Source organism: Balearica regulorum, chromosome 19 (assembly GCF_011004875.1).
Source record: "Balearica regulorum gibbericeps isolate bBalReg1 chromosome 19, bBalReg1.pri, whole genome shotgun sequence".
NCBI classification, from domain to species: domain Eukaryota; kingdom Metazoa; phylum Chordata; class Aves; order Gruiformes; family Gruidae; genus Balearica; species Balearica regulorum.
Genome location: NC_046202.1, coordinates 6,608,128 through 6,632,359, shown reverse-complemented (window position 1 = coordinate 6,632,359; position 24,232 = coordinate 6,608,128). Strand labels below are relative to the sequence as shown.

The window sequence follows — 24,232 nt, the reverse complement described above, 5'->3', positions numbered from 1 at the left end:
CCAGGGATTTGCGAGACGTTATCTTACAAGCCTGCTGTAATGTTTGCCTTTCCTTGGAAGAGCCGGGAAATAGCTGAGGTTTTTCACGGTTTTAATAGCGGGGATGAGGTTTCGGCCGTAAACGAGCCCTGACCGCATGGCAACAACCGCGGGGCAGCAAACACGTGGTGCTGGCTGCTGGGTCTGCCCCGGCAAGGGTTTGTGGAATGGGATTTGCCTGGATTTCTGGGTTAGATGCTCGTTTAGGACGCGGCTGTAAGTTGAAGCCAACCCTTTGCTAGAAGTTGAACTCAACCCTTTGCTAAGGTCTAAATGCCATAATATAGAGAATATGTAGAGAGTAGAGAGAACATCTGTCTTGTCTTCCCTGTGCTTGAACACCCACCGCTTTATTTGTGCGCTAGCAGTTACCCCGTTAGGGATGCTCCCAGTCTCGTGTATAAGTTAGTTGGTGGGTAATTCCTTCCACAACGAACGACCAGCGGGTGTTTCCCCAGAGCCCCCTGCTCTGGGTTGGGGTTTGCAAGTGCCCTGCGATGCCTCCGAGGGAGTAACGGGGTCTTGTTCCCAGGTATCGGTGTTGGCTTGACCCAGCCCTGCTGTCAGATGTAGGAATTTTCAAATGTTAGGTTTTCACACTTTTTTGTGTGTCTGTTGGCCATCCACAACCCGTCAGTACTTCTGTTCTGGGGTGTAATTAGTAGCTGGCTCTAATTTAGTTGGTTTTATCATATTGCATCTTGTCCTGTTCCTTTGCTGGGCCAGTTGTTGTTCATTTAGAAACTAAACAGAGCCAATAAATCAAGCGATTCCTGGACTTTCTTCAAAATTCCTTTCCTCAAGTTCCTCTCCCTCCTTGTGTGCTGGTTTTTGGGGATTGACTTTGTCCTTGTGGAGAAGGTGCTTGGTAAGTAACTACGGATGACCCTTGTAATTAGGATATGGTTTATTTTGATTTATTGGAGGCTACCTTTGTAAAATCCCCATTTGCACCAGCACAGGACCAGTGCAGCCCAGTGTCTGGGAAGTCTGGGATCAGACTCTGCATTAACGGCTCCTCTTACAAGCCTGGGGCTCACTTGGTGTCTCTCCTTGATGTTCAGAGACGCTCCTCGGTGACCCCCTGCACCACGCAGCCAGAGGTCAGTCTGGGGCAGAGATCAGGTGTTAAGAGCTGTCTTTCTAAAAGGAAAGGCTCTGTTTTTTGGGGGAAAATGGCTTAAATTTGCAACTGTGACAATGAGCCTTTGCTTATAATACGGACAGAGCACAGGGGACTCTCAGTACTTTCCATCGTGGGTTATTAAGGAGAAGCGTTGGAAGATGCACTGGGTCGTGCATGCTGCTGTGTTGCAATAGTGATGTAATAGAGTATGAATTAGTTACAGGAAGGGCAGCATCAGCCCACTAGCCTGCCCGCACCAGCGGCAGGATGAACGTCAAGGGCTGCAGCTCCTGCAGGCTGTGGATGCCCCTGCGGTCCCCGGGTGGCCCTGAAAGCAGGTTCACAGGTGCCCTGCAAGCCTTTGCCCCCTCTGCCTAGTCTCTTCTTTGTGGGGGGGGATGAAAATGAAAGCCAAAAGCTTGGCAGCACAGATGCCACCTCACTCACAGCAGGGGGTTTATTTTTCAAAGCCTGTTTCATCTCGCCTGTCTGTTGTTTCCCAGAAGAGGCCTGTCATGGTGATAGCAGTGATGTTTGGGACTCAAGTCTCCTCTTACCGCCTTTTCATAGACTCCAAAATCCCTCAGCTTCCCTGGAATTACTCTTGCTTTGCAACAAGAGGTCAGTAAGGTCCCAGGAAAGCCCACGGCAGCGCCTGTGGTGCGGCGTGCAGTGACTCCTCTCAGCAGCTGCAGCGGGGGGTTATAGGCAGAAAGCGCTGCCTGCTCTGGGTGCTTCAGAGCCCTAAACCCGGGGCATCCTCCTGGGAGCTGCATGGGAACCGGGATGTCTCAAGGAAACAACAAGGTATGAGAAATCACCTTCCGTAGAGGTCTGCGGAGGAGGACGTGGTGCCTGCTGGGATGAGATGCGCTGTGAACCCAGCTGGCCAGGACCAGCCCTGAGGCTGCTCCTCCTGCCGCTCCCGGCCCGGGCTCGGGAGAACAAGACAGGGGCTGCTGCAGAAGAGATGATGGTTTTTTCCTTTCCCTCCTCTCCTTCTCCCTGCAGTACCGACCTTGTCACGTCCGCAGGCTGCACCGTGCAAATGATACTTCCTTAAGCCATTTCTTCTCCTTTTTCTTTGCGCTCTTTCATTCTTTGCTCTTTCTTTTGATTTTCTTTCTTCCTTGTTGGAGAGGAAGTCTTCTGACTCTCCTGCAAGACAACTTTGGGGTCAGAAAGGGATGATTTGGAGCCACTCCCATGTTGTGACCTGCCTGGAGGATCCATCCATGGGAAGCACGTAAGGCTGTGTGGAAACCTGGTCTCTGGTCTCCTGCATGGTGATTCTTGACCTTATAATGAGTGTTTTGGCTCTGTCCCTGGCTCCCTGCTGACAATTAGGGATTGCAGCACAATGGCAGGTGCTGGTGGAGCCTGTCGTGGAGAACTCCCGGTCCAGAGCTGCAAAGTGACTCAAAAATACTTTGTTAATTAGAAATCTGTATCTTCGTGATGCATTGCGCTCCTGGGTCCCGTCTGCCAGAGACGTGCTCATTAGTGCGCTGACTCGTAACAAGCAGAAACACAAGCGTCGTAATCTGTGCCACGGCTTCATTAAGAGGCATCATTTCTCTGGGCTCATGGCTGCGCCCGTCTCCCAACGCTCCACAGTCTCTTGTCCCCTGCAGCTGGGTTAGACGTGTTGGAAGGGTTTGGGAAGGAATTGGAGTTTAATTATCCCTACAGCTGGGAGCAGCGGAGAGTGCACTTGTAGGAGATGGATGCATTAGTGCAATGCTGATCCCTCTCTTTGATTAAAAGGTTTCCTCGGTTGTGGGGTTAAGGGGGTCTCAGACACTAGTGAGATGTTCCTCTTTTCTCGCTCAGGGCTAGTGAGGTGTGCTCCCTTTGGATGTCATCGTGTCGCCACCTCCTCGGATACCCACAGTCAAATTTTTAGTGGGATGGCATCCCTTTTCACTAAATGCCCCTTGGCATTTCCAGCAGGCATCGGGGTCAGCCCCTCCTGGACCAGCCCGTCTTGGGACCCCCCGGTACCTCGGCCGAGGTCTCACTGGCACGCTGAGCGAGAGCCCCACGCAACCAAGCGCTGAGCAAAGCCAAACAGCTGTAATCGGTCTCGCCAGAAATGTGGCAAAATAATTACAAGGGAAAGCTGCTTCTCTTTATTCCTCACCTGCCATCTTCGTTACAGGTGATAATCGGAAGCGGAGCAGCCAGAGGAGGAGGATGGGGACAGATGATAGAGAGGACCGGAGCTGATTTTTTTTTTTTTTTTTTTTTTTGGTCGGTGGTGCTACGGCCAGGCAGCCTGCCGCGTAGGCAGAGGGGGAGGCTAGCGCTTTCCGTTTCCATCCCACCCCAGGCATCACATTCAGCCTGTGCGTGCACAGAAAGAGCCAAATCGAGGGAGAAGCTCTCAGCCTTGGCTGCCCTGCTCTGCTGTGCTGCCTGGCACCAGAGCACCCAAACCTGTGCCAAATGACCTTTTTTCTTTTTTTTTTTTTTTTTTTTTTTTTTTGCATATTATCAATCTGTCTGTCTCTCGCTTGCTGTCTCCCTCTCTGTGCCTCCCTCTGAATCACATATATTTATATTAAACATCCAGGATGAAAATCAGCATTTTGCCTGGTAGGGTAGCCAATAGCAGGAGGATGAAAACAGCCTGCTAAAGTAATTTGTATGTCTCTGGCTCTGCCTGGGGACATGATTACAGTCCAGTGTTTAACTAGCAAGTGTTGAATTAGATGCTGGAATCTCCCTTCTCTTCCTGCTGCCAAACGCTTGCCTTCAGCATCGCAAAGACAAAACTGGTAATCAAAGCTCCGCGCGCCTGTAATTGCTTTGGAGCACGGGCTTGTGCACTTTGTGTTGAAGGAGGAGGTGTCTCCTGGGGGAAACGGCCTCTGTGGCTTTGCTGTGTCTTTCCCGTCCCTCGAGAGTCACGGCCAGTGTGTTTCCTTTATTTGCTGCCCGTGTTGCCGCTGCGCACAGGAGCGATAGCGAGGAGCCAGGGATGCACCAGGGAGGGGATGGAGCGGTGGTACCTGCCCTGCTGGGCTGAGCAGTGGGCAGCGTCTGAAGGAATATGGATGCTCCGTATTGTAACTCCGAATCTAGCCCCATTTTAGACCAGGCAAAACCCTTTTTTGCACACAGTTCCTTTCTGTGTCACTGGAGTGCAAAGCATGGAAGAATTTAGGGTGAAGCAGCTAAGTTTGAGCACTGGAATTAAATGAGGTTGATCTAGTCCTAAATCAGTGGATTTTTTAACACTCCCTTTCATTGCACTCTGGTTTTGCTCTGCAATAAGCAGAGAAACTCCCTGAAAGCAGCCCATGCCTGCCCTGAGCCTGGTACAGAGCTTACGGCAGTGGGGATTCAGGTCCACACCAGGGTGAGCCAACGTGGCGCTTTCTTCACTTCCTAAAACCATTTTGAGTTTCAGAGCTCCCTGCTCATGCAAATCCTCCACCCCAGTGCTGGGATGTGTGAAGAGTAAGGATCTGATTTTTAATTATTTTTTTTTTCCTCAATTCACATGGGTTTTTCAGAGGCTTTTCTTAGCTCCAGCCATCTCTCTTATCTTTGCCACTGGTTCTTTTTGCTGGTGGTGGGGCCAGCCTGGATGCCGGGTTCGGATGCGATACGGGTGTGGGCGGCAGCTGGGAGTGTTTAGCACAGCGTGGGGGTGAGGGAAATGTCAGCCCTGGTATGAGATCGATGCGCCCAATGAGGATTCACAGGAAAAGGGGCTTTTTGCTGTTTCTTTTTGCAGGGAGCGCTGCGGAGCAGCTGGACGGCTTTCCCACAGCTGTGTGTGAGCTCATTCCTATGGCTGATGGAAAAATCTTAATTATTTCCCAAGAATTTATGTACATAAAGATGAACCGTGCCCAGAATTGGTCTAAACAATGTCTTAAATAAGGGCAACATTCTTTGCTGGCTCTGGTAACACCAGGAATATAATTTATTTGTATTCTTTTTCCTAAATCCAAGAGTTGCCCTTCTTTGAGTCGTATGTGCTGGCGTAGAAACCAGCTCTGCCTGCACGTTGCCTGCTGCGTGTGGGCACTGTACATGTAGGGCACAGCTTCGTAGGATTTTTCATGTTTAGCTTGTGAACACCAATCACTTGAACCCTGCAGGCCAAGTCCTCTTGTCAAAGAGAATCGTAGAATCATTTAGGTTGGAAAAGACCCTTAAGATCCTTGAGTCCAACCATAAACGCAACTTCTGTAGGTACCCAGCTAGGCTTTCCCTCCTGCAGGGAGCTTTCGGTTACGGACTGCGGAGCAGATACATACCTTTATCCAGCTGAGTGTCGTGGTGAAATGAAGATGTCGTTACCTCCTCGTTAACCATCCATCTTTCCGATGCAAGAAGTGGGCATGGTCGCTCTGCGCTGCCCAGCCTGGGGCTCCAAAGCGGGTTGGGTTCAGACCTGTCACTGCTGCACTGCAATGGGATGCCACATCGCTCAGTGGGATGCCACATCGTTCAGTGGGATGCCACATCCTTCACTTCTCACGGTTTCTTGTGTTTCTGCTGCTGTGATTTTCCCCACTGCATTTCCTCCATCCCTTAACAGCAGCCACCCCATTTATGGCTTTCTGGGCTGCATCTCTCCTTCGTTCCAGTCCAAAAGCCCCTTTATTGCGTTGTTGCACAAGACCTTGTTCAGCTGAATTCCGATTTAAACACAGTATTCTTTCATCTCTGCTCGACAAGCAGCGCTAGTCCGTGCTAAACTGCATTCCTGCTTTGTTATGCATTGCTCTACCACCAGTCTTGTTTATACTAATTTATTGTGTTGTACCACAATAGCCATTGGGTTCTTAAGATAACTGCGACAGGAAGGGACAAGGTCAGTGAAGAGAAGGAGCTGCGGTGTTTGAAGAAGGTGGCACGAGCACGCCGGGAACCACTGAGGTCTTTGCATTTGGAAAAGTCAGGTCTCTTCTCAAGGCCCTGCATATGGGTTTAGGACCCAAATATTAGCCACCTATTTTCTTCAATCTCTTAAAGTTTAAGCTTAATTTTCTATTTTGTTGTTTTCTTAACGCACCTAAGGGGACCGAACCAAGCACCCATGGGGCCGTTCTGCTTGTGCATAACCTCAATACATCATTGGGAAGGGTGAGCCCCTAATTCCTCACCAAAGCAGGTCTGGCAGCTTCACACACTTTGGCTTGTGGCTCACCACTTGGGCAACATTGATTTTTTTCCCCATCTCAAACAGTTTTGTGAATCAAAAGCTATCATTTTTCTCTCGGGACAGGTTAGGAAAGTTGTACTGAAGGGGTTGTAATTCTCTGAGATGGAGGATATATTTAATCATAAAAATGTCCGACAGTAGCTGTCATTTTCTGTCGCTCTGTGAGGGTGGTATGAATAGGGTGAACGCAGCAAATGGGCATTTTTTTTCCTCTGTTGCCATACATTTCTGCAGGGAAATTACTGCCTGGGGCCCTGCCTCAGTGGGAACAGCACCGAGCGTGTAAAAGCCTACACCTAATAGCTACTTCTCCATGTAATATGTGCAAATTACAGGGCTAAGCATGATAAAGTAAGACAGAATATCATGTTTATTTTCTTTGATTTTCCCAGCCTAAGCAGGGCAGAAAACGCAGCAACCCTTTCCCCTCACTGCTGCATCCCTCCCGCACCGGCAGCGCCTGGGTAGGAACCAAGCGTGAGTTTAAACCTGCGAGATGTTGTTTTGCAGCAGCCGTTGATGAAGCAACAAGTCCGGGAGGATATTTGGTAGCCCGGGATGGAAGGTAAGCCCTCCTGGAGTTGGTTCAAAGGGCCGATACCTCCAGCCCGTGGTATCTGCAGGGTTTGGTCCAGCAGCCGCAGCGTGCCATATCCATCGTGTGCCAGCTCCATCAGCGTGGCGTAAAATACTGCTGCGGGCAAAAATCCCGTTTGATTCATCCTCCTCCAGCTCCTGCCTTGTCCCCAGCGCTCAGGCCCATGGTGCATGTGGGACATTTGGGGTTTGAGCTTGGGTTTATTGACCCACGGGCTGGGAAAATAGGTACTGCTGAAGCAGCCATGCCAGAGAGGAGGATGGGGCCGTAACTGCTGCTTTATGGAGGCAGGAATCGGTTTCACAAGGGGAAATGCAGAGAACAGGTTTTCTCCCAATAGGTTTTCCCCGCAGAAGGGTGCTGTGTGCCTGGGACGAGGCCGCCTTGCTCCCTGTCTGCGTGGAAAGCCAACCCCCCTGTTCTTCAGAGTGGAAGAGTGTGCCAACTTGCTTTTTTCTGAGCAAGACCCTAGTCAGTTATAAAAGCAACACGTTGCTTTCTAGCTCTGAAAGGGGAAGCGCAAACACCTCTCCTGGACCCCTCATGCCTCACCTGCAAGCATCTCCCGTTGCCTTTGCATCCTGCCGTGGTGGGATGCGGGAGTCCACATCCCCCCCGTGCCACCCTGGGAGTTTGCCCAGTGCTTTGCAAAAAGCATTACCGGAGCATCGAGCGTGACACTGAAAACCTGCCAAAATATCCAACAGGAGCGGGAATAAGGAAAGTTTGGCAGGCGTGCCTGAGACGGCATGCTGGTGGGGATTGAGCGGAGCCCCGTAAGGCTCTAGCACGGTCCCTTGCTGCTGGAAGCAGCTGAAAATGTGCTTTTCTCCCTTCATTTCAGGGTCAGCATAGCAGTAACTTGGAGGTATTTGACCTCTGTGGGAGACAGAGCTCCCAGCTCCCGTTCGTAGAACCCGAACACCAAGGGCTGCCCATCTTGGCTCTTCCCAAACCAGTTCATCCCCTCCAACTGTAGCACTACTGCTTGCTTTGTTTTCCATGGCATTGCTTTGTTTTCCACAGTACTGAAGGAGGTGTGGAAACACACCGGTAAAACGTATTTCACCAAGGAAGAACGCTTTTGGGGTTCTCTTTTATACCTGGGAGTCAGCCTGAACTCCCCCCCTTTGCTCTCTTAAGACCCTCTGATGTGAAGTCATTAGAAATCATCTTGAAAGTACCCGGCTGACAGTGCAAACGAATAGTTTGGGACAGCTTTTGGAAAGTCAGGAGGCTCCATCAGGCTGCAGCAGTTTTTAACCTGTGGTTACCTGCAGGTTGGATATTCTCCGTTGCATTTGGCAGCCAGGTATGGAGACCTGCTCAAACAAGAGAGAAGTGCGTTTTTGATTTAGTGATGAACTCACAGAAGTTAAGCAGCCTTATTTTGTTGGTAGGAATGATCTTTTAACATCCCACTCCTAATTTCATCAGGGGCACAAAACATTTCTGTCCTGGAAGAATGCCGGGTGCTGATTTTTCGTACTTGCTTGCATGCCTGCTTGCATTTCTCTACAAAGCCCTTGCGAAGCAAAAAAAAAAAAAAGGGAGTTTTCAGGGCGGGGGGGAGAAGCCTGGTGCGTGAATAATGTGCCCTTCCTTTTGAAAACAGAAAGAGAATGAATGTTTGTGGATGTAAATCCTCCGCTGCTGCTGGCAGCTTGTGGGCGGGCGATAGGAGAAGTTGTAGCTCCTGCAACAAACAGTCTCTTCAGAGCACCCAGCACAAATCTGTGTCGGTGGGAGGAGGCTGGAGCAAGAATTATGCAGTCTCTCCTCTTCATTAAAAACCCATCTGTGTGTATGTGTGTGCATGCACAGCAGGCGTGCTGGTGGCTGCTGAGAAGAGCAGAGAATTTGTGAGCTGGAGACCTTTGGGACCCGTGAGTGGGCGATCTCTTCTGTCTATGTCAATGGGACTTTATTTTGTCCTGTGTTACGTGGCTGTCCCCGAGATCAAAAGGCACCGAGTAGCAAAGTGCTTTCCGACGTATAGAGCAAATGCTACAAAACCCAGCCTGGGGTATTGCCCGGTGGTGTGATTTCAGGGTGCGTTGCAAATCGTTCTGCCTTCGCAGGGGAAAGCAGGCAATTTCCAAACCTCTCTGCTCCTCCCTGCACGGCCCAAGACTTTGTGCCTGTGTTTGGGATGGAGAAAAGCAAAACTCCGGTTCTTGGTGGTTCTTCAGGCTGCCTGGGGTTGGGAACTGAGGCTGTCAGTCTCCGTCGGTGGGATGCTTGGTCCTGGCTTACAGGTGGGGTCCTGCGTCTCCCAGGAGGACGTGGGTGAGGGACAGAGGTGCTCCTGGCCATGGTGGATCTTCTGAACCTTTGCTGGGTCATATCGCAATGACTAAGGTCTGCAGCCTCGTGGCACCCGTGTGGTCAGAGTCTATAAATCCTTGCGCTGACATCCATCTCCGGACTTAAATACCTGCTGCGATGGGTGCGATTTGGCGATGGCTCAGAAAGACGTGTCACCCCCCCAGGGTGGGACAGGCTGTGACCCTCCGGAGCAGGACGCTGCCGATGTTTGTCCTTGTCCTCGCCCAGGCATGTCATTGCAAAGCTCCCAGCCACCTCCGGCTGTGCGTGCGTTGGCTGCGGCTGTAACACAGAGCTCTGTTTGTCTGTGAGATGATTGCAGTCTGGATGCAGGCGGAAAGCAATTCATTTCCCAGGGAAGGCACTAAATACCAACTGCTGTCTGCCTGTGCGTGGCCATTGTTAATAAGAGCTCTACTGGGGTGGAGCGGAGCTTTTCCCTGTGTGTATCCTGCATCATTAGAAATGTTGTTGTTATTTACTACATTATTTCTGTTAATTGCCCTAAGAGCACAAGGGAGGCCATCTCCAAGCGTATCGTACCCTACTTTTGTCTGTATCAAGAGGGCTGGTAATTAGAATTTAAGCTCTGCAGATTGCTGTGATTCAGCATTCAAATCCCAGCCTGGCCGAGGCAGACCAGGCTTTCCTCTGGAAATATTAAACGACCACCAAAAGTGTCTTGCAAGGTATCTGAAGTCTCGTTGTCCCTTGTCACCGGGCTACTTGTTGGCCGTGCAGGAGGGAGTTGCCGGGCAGCAGGTTCTGCAGAGCCCTTTGATGCAAAGGGGCGTCCCTGCCTGAGCACTGCTAGCTGGGAATGGTGAGGGTTAACCACGGGGACTGAGTAATCCTCCCGTAATAGAAAGATGACTTAATGTGATGGGAAGACCTGGAGTGACACAGAAGAAGTCAGAAGGGAGCTAAGATTTTGGGAGAGAGAGTGGAAAACAAGGGGAGGATGAGCAAGACAAAAAAACCCTCTCCCTTGGCTGCTGGCAGAGATGTGCTGAGTGATTTTGCAGCTCGGGGCCGTGGCCGGTCTGCCCCGGCGCTGCTGCGGGGCTGCCAGGCGGCTGCGGACAGCGGTGCCACCCGCCACGAGCATCAGCCAGCCCGTGGTGTGCTCAGCATCCCGCTTATCTCATTTTGTCTTTTTGCTTGGCCTTTCTGCTGAGGCATTGGTCTCGGATTGATAAAGCACTTTCCTCAGCCTTATTAATGAATCGCCCCGGTAACGAGAGCAGTAGCGGCGTGGTGTTAACCCCTGTATCAGACAGACAGAGCCGGCTTGGCCCCTGCGGAGCAAATCCCGGATACTCCCATGGGCAGCACTGGCATCGTGCAGTGCCGAGGATGCGGGGCACACGGGTATCGCCTCCAGCGCCTCCTTCGGGAGATGCTCGCCTTCGGTTTGGTCTGGTACACGCAGCACACGGCCAACATACGTAAACCCAGAGTATTTTCTATATTTTGGCAGAAATGTTTGGAAACTGTTGCAACACTGGGAAGGGGCTGTTTTCCAGCAGAGCTGCGATGGGCTGTTTGATCTGGCTCTTAGCCACGCACGGTATGGAGAACGAGCAGGTTTGCTGTGGTTCAAGGCATACACCCTGGTGAAACAAAAAAGGAAAAAAAAAAAAAAGAAACCTTTTGAGGTAGCAGGAGACAATGAGGTGTTGGGAGAAATATTTGGATGTGGGTGATTTTACAGCACGTATCCCAGGAGTGCACTTTTTGTCACTTCTGTCCTTCTCACCTCTGTCTCCTTCATGGCCATGGGGCATTTCCTACATCTGCCAGCCTGAGACTCTTTGGATTTTTTTTAAAGTTATTTAAGATATGACTTTATATCTCTTTTATAGCTGGGTTTGAAACAACCATGATTTGACCTGTCACTTGTTCCGTTCTCAGTGCTCCTCTGCATGATGCTTCTTCTGGGCTCCTGCCTCTTGAATTTATTCCCTTTGGCACACGCATGACTGGAAGCACAGTGCCTTCTGTATTTTTGATCTCTGATGGTCTGTGTGTGGCTTCAAAACTGCCTGGTCAGGGGCTGCTTTGTTTGTGGAGAGTCCATTTTCCAAGATCGCTGATCCGGAGCAACCTTTTGGGGCTGGTTCTCTGCATTCACCAAGGGAGCTGGCCAGAATTTTTTGCTCCACGCTGGCACCCCAAGAGATGAGTTTGAGTGAGTGGGGCAGGCAGGCTAAGCCTGAGGTTAAATATGTCTAAGTTGCTTCCCAAAAAATAGGGAGACGCTGACGACCAGCGGTGACTGCGCCTTGGCCCCGCACGGTGCTGGGCAGCTGCTCCGTCCCCACCGGCGCCAGCCTGGCTGTTGGGAGCCGGCTTATCCCTGGGAAATCACGACCCTTCGAGGACACCACGCCGAGATGCAGCTATCTACAGCCAGCCGTGCATCACGGCACTCCCCCTTGCTATGTAGAAAATCTGATTAATCTCTTCTCAAAAATGCTGTTTAACATGAAGACATCCCATCTGGCGGGTCCGGCGTTTTGTGACCAGGCGAAAACCTCAGTGAAATGTTTTGTCCTTCTTGTGGGAATGGAGGGGAGAGGATGAATAGGCCAGCAATCATCTGCCGCAGGTCAGCAGCGCAGGCTAAGCTGGGTGGGAAGAGGGGAAGGATTTCATCCAGCTGGAGAAAGATACGTGTCTGCTGAATGAGAGAGGAATAAAAAAAAAAGCTAAGTCATTTTAAAGTCAGTAATGTACAGCACTAAGTGGCTTTTGCTTTAAATAATGCTCTTTTAAGGCTAGTGGGGTATAAATACCAGGGCGTTAGGCTGTCCCTGGTGTGTGCTTTATCTCTGAATCAGCGTGTGTGCATCGAACGGGGAGGGATGAACCTGACGGTGCACCGAGGATGCTCTGAGCTGACCCCCGGCTTCCCCCAGCTAAGCCGCCAAATGATTGTGCCAACGTTACAGCGAAGCTTCAACGTCAGCAAGTAGCGGGCTGGAAATAAACAGAAGGAATTGCTTTTTCACCCAGCTCTCCCCTTCGAATGGTGTCGGAGGGCCCAAGAGCACAGAGAGTTCAGGCAGGAATTAAGGACAGCCTCATCAGTGGCCATTAAACACCATAGTTTAGGCGCAACCTCTGGCTTAAGAAGTCTCTAAAGCACAGGAAGCTGGGAGGATTTGCCAGGGAGGAATAACGGAATGAAGCCCTGTAGATCCTTTACCTAAACATTAAGTAACATCCAGACACAGGATCTGGACTTGGTAGATCTTGATGTGACCCAGAACAGTTATTCTTTTGCGTTGATGCTTAGTAGCATTAGTGCAGCGCAGAGGTGAGATTTTTCCAGGGTCTGCAGCACCCTGCCATTCACTTGGAACCGCAGAGGCTCGCTCCGGGCTGGAACTCACCTGACGCATCCCTGCCCTTCTGTCTGAATAGGAAAAACCAGTGAACGAAGTGGGAACACGTTAGAGCAGCATAACGCGGTGACGATGCTGAACCGATCATTTCTTGGCTTGGACTTGCACCGCTTGCTCTGCGTGGGTCGGAAACCGCTCTCCCTTTTAAGGCAGAGCCCAAATACGACCAGTGCTTGGTCCTGAGCCCCACCTTCCATCGCTGGGATTTTTCTGCCCGCTTCATCTGTCTCCAGCGGGGCAGACCTATTTCTGCTTGCTCGTGTGCTTTGGAGAGCCCTCAACAGTTAAAAGTGCAGTCCTCAGAGGAAATCTATGCGGAGGCTGACCCGAGACAGGACCCGGCCTGGGAGAAAAAGCCATTTAGATGCCTTGCAGAGAGGAGAAGCGCTCCGATGCCGATCAAGCCTGGGGTGTCCCCCTGCCAGGGTCCCTTGACATGTCAGCGCGCATCAATCATCAACCAGATGACAGGGTGACCTGTCTTTCCCAGGGGAAGCCAAGAGGCTTGAAAGGAAAGTGCTGCAATGTTTGTTGTCGAATTTAAAGAGTCAGAGACACTGGAATGACCTTTGGCGTGATGAAAACAGGACTAAACGGCGAGCAAATTAAATGCCTGTTGTGGAGGGAAAGGTGAAGCACTGCAGATCCGGTGGAGCAAATATTCATGAGGGCTATGATTAAGAAATAATTCTGCAATATGCTGTTCGTGGCAGTTAAAGCGAGCATCCTGTTCGCTTCTTGCTGATATTCAGGGGAACTTTGATTTATCCTGCACCTGTCAGAGCAAGAGCTGTCGGGTCTGCTCCCTACATTGGCTGGGAAACGTGGGCATTTTGCACACCCTGAAACGTGCCAAACAGGGAGGGTAAAGCAGGGGGTGAAATCACCCGTTTTGTTCTTCATTTCCACTGAGAGTTACCAGTGGAAATGGCCACCAGATCGGCAAGTCTGGGATGGAAATGAGTTCTTTTTGCTGAATATTGCAGCAGCATCTGGGAGGTGGGACTGTTGCTGGGCACTGCCCGAAGTCTCCCCGGCCAGGGCTGCTCGCCGTGGGGCCCTGTTTGTGCAATGGAGGTGAAAGTACCGGTTGGATTTCCCAGATGCTCAGCGAGTTGAAAACATCTGGCTGAAATCAGATGATACATCAGGCTGTTTATTGCAGACCAGCGGGTTATTCGTGGGCTGGCATGGCTCCAGAGAGCACGGTGCTGCGACCTTACTGCCCAGGAGGGGTTTGCTGGGACAAGGCTCATCCATCCGAACCTGCGTGCGTGAGCGAGGGATGCTGTGCCCCTTTGCACACCAGACCAGTGCATTCAAACACTGGGACAGGCTTCCTAGAGAGGCACGCAAGTGTGATGATGCAGCACTCGGAGCGTGAGAGCCAGAGACACCGGTTGCAAAGGAAGAGAGATTTTTGTGCCACACGAGGTGGGATGAGCATCCATTTAATCCGAAAATGTCAGCTCGAGGTTTGGGGCTGCCGGTCGCTAGTGGGGGGAGCAGTCAGGTATGGTCGTTTAGGAGAACGTAGCTCAGCAGGAAAGTCTGGTTCTGGTGTCCTGGACACGTGGGGTTGGAGTTGGTGTACTTCGACTTGGAAATAGGGAATTTGCCTCGGCCACTGAGCGCTCACTGCTGGAGGCAGTGCTGCCCCTTTGCTTACCAACAGCAAGTGCCTCTTCAGAGGAATTTCTCTTGTCTGAAATAACTCCTGGCAGAGAGGTTTTGAAGGAAGGCATCAGCCAGCATTGATTTTGGCTGGGCTGTGGATTTACATGTCTTATACCAGCTGTAGAGCATCACAGGATGGTCAGAGTTGTGCCCTGCAGTGGGGCTCAACGCCCTTGGGTTGGTATCTTCTGGGTTTGGGTGCTTTGCTGGGCAGCATTAGAGACCTTTCATTTACAGCACTACGGCGCACAGGAAATGCAAACATGGGTTTTATCCCTGCGACTGTTCAGCAGATTCCAATGAGACACGTTGCAAATAAGGCTTCCCAGTTAGGATCCAGGTTTCTGTCTTGTGTTGGTTCTGGTCTCTGTTCCTGTGACACATCCAACCTACTAAACCTCTCGGTGCGTAACCGGCTGCCTCCCTGGCTTCACCCACGTCACCCAGCATCAGCACACCCCGGCGTGGTCGGTCTGCCTTCCTCCTCTGTGCAGCTGAAGGGCAATTGTCGGTGAGCGGGGATGGATGGCATCTCATGGCATCTCTTGGCTGTGGTTTTGCTGGTGGAGAGGTTATCCCTTACAGCTGCGTAATCGTGGCGAGGCTGCGGCTCCTTCCCGTGTGCCGGCCGAGCTGCCGTGCCAGCCCCATCGCACCTTGCTTGGTCGGAAGAAGTTGGCGTTAGCAAAGACCTACTTTTTAAGCTGTTGGAGGTAAACTGTAAATAATGCATGCATATTGAAATGCCACCCGAGTAAGTGCTACGGGGCAAGCTGTCGCGTTGGAAGGGGCTTAAGGTTTTCCACTGAGTCAGTCTGTAAAATGAGCCCTTACCCTGTTCGTTGCCCTCTGCAAGTCATCTGGGTTGCTCCAGAATTTAAAACAATTAAACCGAACTGCAGACTCCCATTGTTTTTCCCCACTGATGAATATTGACCCTGACAAATCTCGAATTGCCTTTGCTGTTCCCTCGTTGAGCAAATGAACTGACAGCCAGAAGTACTAGAAAATACCAGGTAGTCACAGGCACTACCTGTGATTTAAAAGCTCCATTTTAAGCCACCCTCCTATTCCTCCTTCCTCTCCCCTCCTGCAACTGAACTAAGGAGTAACCCCATAGTTTTCTCCCCTTGGAGGGAGCATCCATCCCACCCCCTTGCATTTAGGTGCTTGTGGTGGTCTCCTGAATATGTTTTCTAGTCCTGTGCCTGATTAGAAAAGGTCTTTGACTGTGAAAAGTGTGATTTTTTTTTTTTAATTTTTTTTTTCATAATTACTCCTCCATTTCCTCAGCTTCTGGGGGCAGTGGAAATTAGATTTGCTTTTGACACGTGGCGGTGATTATTTAAGTCTAGCCTCGCAACTTGGGCTGCAGAGCGGGGAATCAACTAGTAGAAATTGTTATTAAATGAGGGAGTCAGGTGGTAAAATAATTAATCCCCACACACGTGTGCTTCCTCCCCGCCTTGGAAGTCCTCCAAACACCCTGTGATTATTTGTCTCTTCTAAACCAGCCGCTGCCTCCGTCCCTTTTTAGCCGGTGAGGGGCAATTTGCTCCCTTGCCTGGGACCCGGCTGCTGCCACCGCACCGGGCTGGTCTCCTGCTGCCGTGCAAGAAAGGCGTCGTCCCCCAAGCAGCGATGCCCATCTAATTAACAGCCAGCGCTGTCGTGGCTGTCACCCCCGGCTATATTTCCCAATTAGGAGAATCAAGCTTTATGATGAAGCTTTGATAGAGGCTTTTTTAAATTCTTTTTTCAAGCCCTTTCACATCATGCATCGTTAGCAGTGGTAAATGAAGGTGTTTAGTGAGCTCATCCATCACTTCAATCTGGGGCTTGCTGTCGGGGAGGGGGTCGGTGGTGGTGTGGTGTGTGTGAGTTTTCACCTCCCGCGCCCGCTGCTGCTCTCTTTGAATGAAAATAATGCTTTAAAATAGCGGTGTGAAGGGACGGTCGTAAGAGCGCTGGAAATGCCGCTGCTCCTCACGTCCATGGGGAGGTGAAGGGCTGGACCGAGGTTCTCAGCACAAAGGTTTTGGATGGTGGCATCTGGGCACCAAGTGTTTCAGAGGGGCACCGAGGTGTATTTGGACTGGGTTGTCTCTTTTGTCTGGGTTGTTTCTTTTTTCTTGTGCGTTGCTGTGGGGCTGGCGGGAGTGGGAGAGCCAAGGCGGGGGGGGTCAGACTGGAGAAGACCACGAGCCGTGCATGGGGAGATGTCAGCAGCGGGGTGCAGGTCACAGCAGGGCTGCGATGAAGCGTGTGAGCGTGATGGCAGACGACATGGCAGGAGCTTTCCTGGCACAGGCTCCTGCATCTCAAGTCCAGCTTGCTCACAGCCCTGGTTCTCCCGTTGCTGATAACCAGGCGTTTCCATCTGTCCCCTGGGAGTCTCACCCCACTGGTGACCCCGGGCACAGGCTTGACTCATCCCCTTCCACTTTGACACTTCATCATTCGACGTGGCGCAGTCCCTTGGCTCGTGGGTGATGGGATGGAGAAAAATGGTAAACGCCCCCCTTGGCCACGGACCGAGCATCCCAGAAGCGCTCAGGAAAGTGCAGAAGGATCTTTTGCATCTCAAAAGGGGCTGGTTGGCACCTCCAAGAAAAGGGAGACTGAATTGCAGAGGGCAGACCCTGCCCATGTTCAGTTCTCAGCTTTGGCTTTTGCATATCTTGCCAACACGCGGCAGCCTGTGTTTTGACACATCCCAGTCCCTGAGGAACGGGGCATTCAGCCCCAAGACTGATTTCTTTTGTCTAACAACGTGTAGCCCAGGGTGGCAATATGCTCTTCCAGGTGTTTCACCCTCCCCTTGTCCAGGGTTAACATCAGACTGGGGAGCTGGGGGGGGTTTTGGGAGAAAGCCATCCTTATGTGCTGGCCTCCTCGTGTGCTCGCTCTCTCGTGAAGGTCCCTTCTCACCTTGCTGCTGGGGATGAGGATTATTCCTCGGCAGCATCTTGGCTAAGAGAAACGCCCATCTGGAGCGAGTCCTCTCCTGCGTTCCCCAGTTTAATCAGCTATTGGGTCATGCTGGCTGCTGGTGGCTGAAATGTGGCTCACCATCCGGAAGGGGATGAGTTGGAGACTTGGAAAAAAAAATAAAATTGTGTGTGTGTGTGTGTTCACATAATATGGACAAATTACCTTGGGAAGATTTGTTGTTGTGCTGGTCTCTCCAGCATTGCTCATTCCCCTCGAATAGCCAGCTCGGAGCACAGCGGCACAAAACCTCATCCCCAATGGTACAGAAAACAGAAAAAAGGACAAAACGTTTGCGTTCGGAAAGCTGAGTGGGAGGGAGCGGTTGGTTCATAGTCTTATTGATACAGCTGATAACAGGGCCTGTCCTTTATCGGAAAAGCAAGCAGGCTGTGCTGTCAGGGACGGACTATTCAGGGAAGGTTTCTGTGGTGTTCCTGCTTGTCTGGCAGAATTTGCAGTGCCGCAGGGATGCGGGGAGCTGGGCGGCACTGGTGTTTTGCTGTAGAGAGCAGCATATGAAATGACTTTTCTGTTATGCCCAGCTGAAAAGGCAGCCTTGGCAGCCAGCTTCACCTCGGATATTAGCTCGGGTTTCAGCTTTTTAGGGGAGATGAGTGCTGAAATCCCCAACATTAGCAGGGAAATAATCTGCCAAGAGCTGGGGGAAGAGAGGGTTTTCTTTGGGCAGTTAAAGACACTTGTTGTTGGCTTTGCAGCCCCCGAAATGATAGCGGCTGCTTTCTGCTGACCCCGGGCTCATGGAAAGCGTCTATTAAAATAAAATAACTTTGTGAGCAGGGAGCAAAGCTGTGCGAGAAACTGTGCCCAACAGGAAAAGGAACCCACGGGATGCAGATAAAGCAGGTTCAACCCCCTGCTCCAGAGAGCAACTTTCTGCTGTGCTTATACAGAGAGGAGGACAGAGGTACTATTAAACCTTCTCATTGGAACAGAATATGAAAAAGCTACAAAACCCCGTCCCTTTTTCTTTTGAAGACACGAGCAGGGAATTAGCAGTGGATCAGGTCGTATCCTGTTATTCCTCAGCTGATGAAAGCGGAGGTTACAATGGTCTCTCTGTTCTGCTGCGCTGAGTAGGACCCGTTGTTTTCTGTGCACGTTAATGTAAAGCAGATTGCATCTCCTGGCGCAGGGAGGGCTCGAGGAAGCAGTCGCACATCGGTCAAGTCTCATTAGCTTAACGCTGCCTCATCCCCAGGGGTCTTGTCCCTCCGTGAGGATCGTATGCCCCCGCAGGGAAGCAGGACGGGGACGGTACAAGGTCTGTCTTGCCCAACGTAACATCTGTTTATTGACAGCCACGCAGAACAGAACTTTTTTGGCTTGATAGATGTGCAAATTACAATTGAAAACCGATAACAAGGCCAGAGTTCAGGTGAAAGGCATTCACCTTTTCCCGTCTCCTCTTCATTTGGCAACCGCGACCTTCTCGCTGCGTAGCTCCTGCTGACCTAAATGCCTGGGTGTGCCCCGCGGTCCGGCCGTAGGATGCTGGCAATGAGAGCTGGGGCGGGCGGTCCTGACCCCCTAGACGTGGTCGGAGAACATCAGCCCCATAGCTATGGGCCGGCTGCCGGCTTGTCCGTCCTGCGCCCTGGGTCACACTGAAACAGAAGTGGGTGGTTTTCCTTTGATCCACCTACAGAGCATCAGGCCCCGTGGCGTGATGCAAACCCTCTCTTTGGACGCCGGAGGTGGGAAGGGCAGGGTTTTGGCTTGAAGTGGAAGATATGCCAAGGATTGGTGGGCGAGGGGAACATTGGGGGGTGATAGCGGCTCCCAGACAGCACGAGGGACAAGCAGGGACCCTGGGAGCCAGGCTGGCGGCTGCATCCCGTGCTCTGGCTCTCATCAGAGCAGCACAGGCAATAGGGACCTCTGCCTGCCTAAACTCTTCCAAATGTGATCTGTGCTCCAATAAAATAAACAGTTTGGGGAAAGCGAAGCCCCAGGCACACACTTTGGCAGCTGATCCCTCCCTAATTGCAGGAAGAGCAGTTGGGAGAGGGGTATTTTTCTTCTTTGGGCTGGTTTCTGATGAGAAATCTGGGCTGGAGGATCAGAGTTGAAGCTTCTCTCCCCTCACCCCCCCCAGCAAAAATCTTGTTTTCTTCACGTTTGTATTAATGGAATTCAACTTATGTCAAGGAACAGGAAACACAAACAGTCTGTACGAAGTGTGATCCTCAAACCTTCAGTGAAAGCCCGTTCCGTTTGATACGTTTTCTGCAAACTTTTCCTGGGGTTTTTGTTGTTGTTGTTTGTCAGCACCAGGGGGAGGTTCGAGGGCTGGGAGAGGATTTTGGTGAGCAGAAGTAAATCGGAGCCGATGCCTCTGGAGTCGCCCTGCCTGACTGCGTGTGTTTCCCCCACCCCAAGGCTCCCCGACCCTGGAACGGGATGGAGATAATTAACAACAGCCCCTTTCATCTGCAAATAGACAAGATGCGTCAAAACTAATTTCTTTTTCTCTAAAATTTGCGGCGAGGGGAACAGAGAGGGAGCAGCCGCGCTCTCCCACCCCACGTTGGGGGTCACATCCAGCCTGCTTGCAGGGTCGGTCCTTGCAACGATAAGACAAAGCGCTAGCAAAACCAAGGGGAGAGGCTGAAAGGAAGGATTTCAAGCAACCATCCATCCCAGTTTTGCAGAAGGGGCTGGAGCCCTGGCCAGCACTGCCTTGCCGTGCTCCATCCATCCCCTCCAGTCTCCCATCCCACACCATCTCAGCCCCTTCCTCTTGCCCCCCCATCTCTCTCGGCCTCCCTGGCCCTTTCCTTTTTCCTTGTCTTCCTTTCAACTCACCGGTTTGGAACTGTTTTAAATGTATTGGCAGTAAATAATATGTTTTTATGAGCCATTTACTAGTGATTGCTCTTCCTATTGCCTCATTCCTTTGGACACTGAGGACTACAACCCAACTCAAAGGTCCTTTTCCCAGTCAAACACAAGCACGTCAGCTTCCTTTCTCTCTAGTGGGGAGTTGCTCATGTAAATCCAATAGTTACTTGGGTATTTTTAATATACTCAGTCATAAAAGTCTCTTTCCAAGAGTCTTTTTAGCCTTTTTTTTTTTTTTTCTCCTGTGTTAGAATTTAAAGAAAATGTTGTTTATTTTATTGCAAACTATTGTTTGTTGTAATGCAAACTTGAACAATTTCTTATTCTGGTCCAGCTCTCTTCCAGGAGGTCATTTACAGAAGCAACAAGCCCAACATGTTGTTTTCTTTTGAATTCTGGATTGTTTTTCTGTTGGCACTTGTGCAAATTGCCTTTTCTGCAAATGCATGTTATTAATGGGGCATCAGCTGCAGTTTCTTATTACGCTGGAGTAGAGTTTGTTGGAAATATTCCAGCACAGTTTCTCTATAGGAAAATGCAGGTTTCTTGAGAGTAAAATGTATCATAGGAAGGAGTATATAAATACATTTAAATTGTAGGGAGGATGGGGATAGAAAAATGGAGTATTTCAACAGCAGGATATTAACTTTTTTTTTTGCAATAAGTTAAATAGAGTTGTAATTATAGCAAAGCATTTTGATGGATCCCAAATGCTTATTTTTAGAATTTTGTTTAGCAGGAAATTAAAAACAAGTTGGGAAAAATCCCTTTTCTTGTAACACATAAATGGTGGTTCTCATACAGAGCAGAAGACCATCGCTTCACTAAATATTTGAATCCAGCCTCCTTGGCTCTGGACCCTGACGAGGAGCTGGCTGTGCGGCATGCAAATGAGAGCGGTTCTGCTTAATTATCCCTACTGGAGATATTTATCAAGTTGCTTCTTTGGATAACAGTACTTCGTTTTCCAAGAAGCTTGTTGCTTTTAAAGGTTTAATTGGGTCCTTTTACTAAATACCACAGAGATGCCGTGAAATTGTGACGCAGCAGTAATCGCGCAGCTGTAGACTGTTGAAAGCCGCAGGGAAGAGCGGTTTTCTTGGCCATGGGAAGGAGCGGGTGCTATTTTGGTCCATTCCAGACTTTTTGTTTGGTTTAACCTTACCACTGGACCTTCTCGAGGGGTTACCATCATAGCTACAAGTCACCAAATATCCACCAAGTGCAGCTGCTTCTCCAGCAGCCTGGGCGCGAGCCCCAGCAGTTGGACCCAGATGGACTTTCCTTGAGTTCACGGGTAACGGATCTGTGACTTCCACTTGGCCAGTGTTAGTGGGTCAAATTTATGTGGTTTAGGCTGAAAACCAAAACCACTGCACATTTCTTTTCTCCTTTTAAATTCATTTCAATAACTTGTTCAGTGTGGCTGGTTCCTTTTTGTATGGTGATATTTTTTTCTTCTCAATGCGGTCTTCTCGCTTCCCGCAGCCCGTGTGCCCACGAAAGACGGTGCGGAAGCCAGTCCCTGCCTGCAGTTTTTGCCTTTGCTGCCTGACTTTCCTTCCCCGTGGTTTCCCATCTCCTCTGTGCTAGCACAAGATCGAGGCACATCAGTCTTAGAAAGGGACCAAATATTGCAAAAATGTTTAACACAAAGAAAAATTCTGTCCTTTATTTCCCTTCCTCAGAAAGATGCTCTAGGGTAGAATTAGAGGCATTTTGGGAGATGTTAAAGTAAATTATTCTGCGCAGCCCCAAAGAGAGACTCTTCTCTGTTTCTTCTGCTCTCTGTTCTCTTTTTCTATGCTCTGTTTCTCTCCAAAGAGATGCTGCACCCAAAATATCAGATTCCTTCCTCCACACGTAGATTATTTTGAATATTAGGATGCTTTTAGAGCTGGATCTGGGTCTTCAAAGTCTGAGCACAGCTGTCCAAAGCCACCGTCAGCTCTCAGATAACTCAGCCCATGTGACATACCCAGCAGAAGAGCTGAGGACTGTGCGGTGACTAGGACATCCGATGGCACAGTGACATCTCATCCCTTCGTCACACCAGGGATGAGACAGGGTCTCAAGGTGCAGTGTGTGGGGTGTGTCCCTCCTGAGCCGGGTTTGGGGTGATGTGCTGGCTTTTAGGCACCAAGGGCTGGGTGACACTGCTCTCTAGTGGATGGCTCTTCATCAAACCAGTCGAGATGAAGGCGTTGAGGCTGGTGGAAATCCACTCATCCAGGGATAAAAATGACTTTTTCTTGCTATTTGCATCATGAGCTTTTAGAATTTAACACGTGTCTATGGAGGCATTATACACGCATGGGGTAATTTAGTAAAGAAATATAAATCAAAGGTGCTTGACTTTATCTCACCACGATGGGAAGGATTTATTGATCAAGATCTTTCTGATGCCAACGGTCCTTCCACTACCATGGCGTGGCCGAAGCCACGAGACCCGTGTCAGTTCTCCCGGTGCAGGTGATGCTCTTGGGTGCACAGAAATTACTCTTCCCATCAAATAATACCCCCTGCACCTACCAAGCTTTATGCCTGGAATAGAGGAGGAACAAGCCTGTGTAGTTTGGTGTGGAGCCAAAGAAAATTGAGTGGGATTTGGAAAGGAAAGACGTGTAAACAAAAAGCTATTCCTGGAGCAGCCCGTGCGCTTGGGCACGCAGAGGAGTTATTGCTGCAAGCGTCACACACGCAGCAGCCAGCAGCATGCAATGCTGGGGATGCTGCTGCAAGAGGAAACGTTAGAGAAAATTTTAGCATTCCCTCCATGTATGTTTTTTAACAAGATGCTTTAAAAAAAAAAATGCTGTGCTGGATCCAAGAAATAGCCCCATGTTTGGTCTTGCAATGGCAAGAGGAGATCCTATTTAGGGATGTGATTCCCACAAAGCATTCCCAGCAGCCACGATGATTTTATAAATATCTATAACAAAGTTAATTTTGATGTCACATATCAGCACTGAAATTAGGAGCCAAGCCCCCAGATGATGAGCACCAGGCTGAGCGATCTGCCCTTCCTGGCCCCCCCCAAATCAGATGGCACTCGCTGGAGGAACGGTCTGGGATTTTGATAGCAGGGAAGGGAAGGTAACAATGGGGATGTCGAGACTTTATGACATGAAAACTGCAGACCTTAGCAAAACTGGGAAGGCTCTTGGAACAAGAAGAGACCAAAATAACTAATCCCCAGTGGTACTTTCCCTCTTAACAGTAAAGACTTAGGAATTTCTTCTGTGTTTATTGGTAAGCTCTAAAGGGGCTTTAAAGTTAAATATTTATATATTTAAAGATCCTCTTTACCCTGAATCTCTCTAAGGAGAAGAGTGAAATCTTTCCAAGCTATTAATTTGTAAAGGCAGTGAAAAACAGCGACTTTAAGCTACACTGTTAATGAACCTCTAAACCTTTCTATGGCAGTAAACAATGAGCTAAACCAGCTAATGAAGAATCGCAAGAGCACATGCACATGCTGAAATGGTGACGAGTAAAACTTAAGAATGACATAAAAGGTGACCATGAGCTGTGGTGGGCCTATGTCTTCAAATTTTTGGTGAACTTGGCAATTCCAGTTCTGAGCTGGGCTCTGTCTATGTTATTTTTGGATTTCATTTTTCATGTTTTGATGAGTGTGGGGCTTTTTTTAAACAAAAGAAAGGAAAAATAAAAGGAAAGTATTCAACCAGGCAGCATCACAAACCTGTTGAAAGGATTTTTTTTTTTTTTTGAACCTAACTTGGGAAATGCAGTCCCTTCCTTGCCACTGGCATAAGTAGAAGCATTTTTGCTCTGGGATTGTAATGCCTCTCCCTAGTTTAAATAAAGAGCAGCTGCAAAACACACATACACAGGCGTGTGTATTTTTATATCCCCCAGCCTCCTGACCCAGCCTTTGGCCCAGGCAGTGCCGCTCAGGGTTCCACGGCTGTGGCATCCCATGCTTGCTCACAGACATCCAGCGTTGTCCAGGCGACGAAGCGAAAGGGCCTGTATTGGTGAATTACAGA

At 50.0% G+C, this 24,232-nt stretch overlaps 1 protein-coding gene across 1 annotated transcript in view; it reads left to right on the top strand.

The window, feature by feature from the left end:
* LRRC75A (leucine rich repeat containing 75A) overlaps positions 1–24,232 on the top strand; it is a 94,628-nt gene that overhangs the window by 59,762 nt on the left and 10,634 nt on the right. The window lies entirely within an intron of this gene.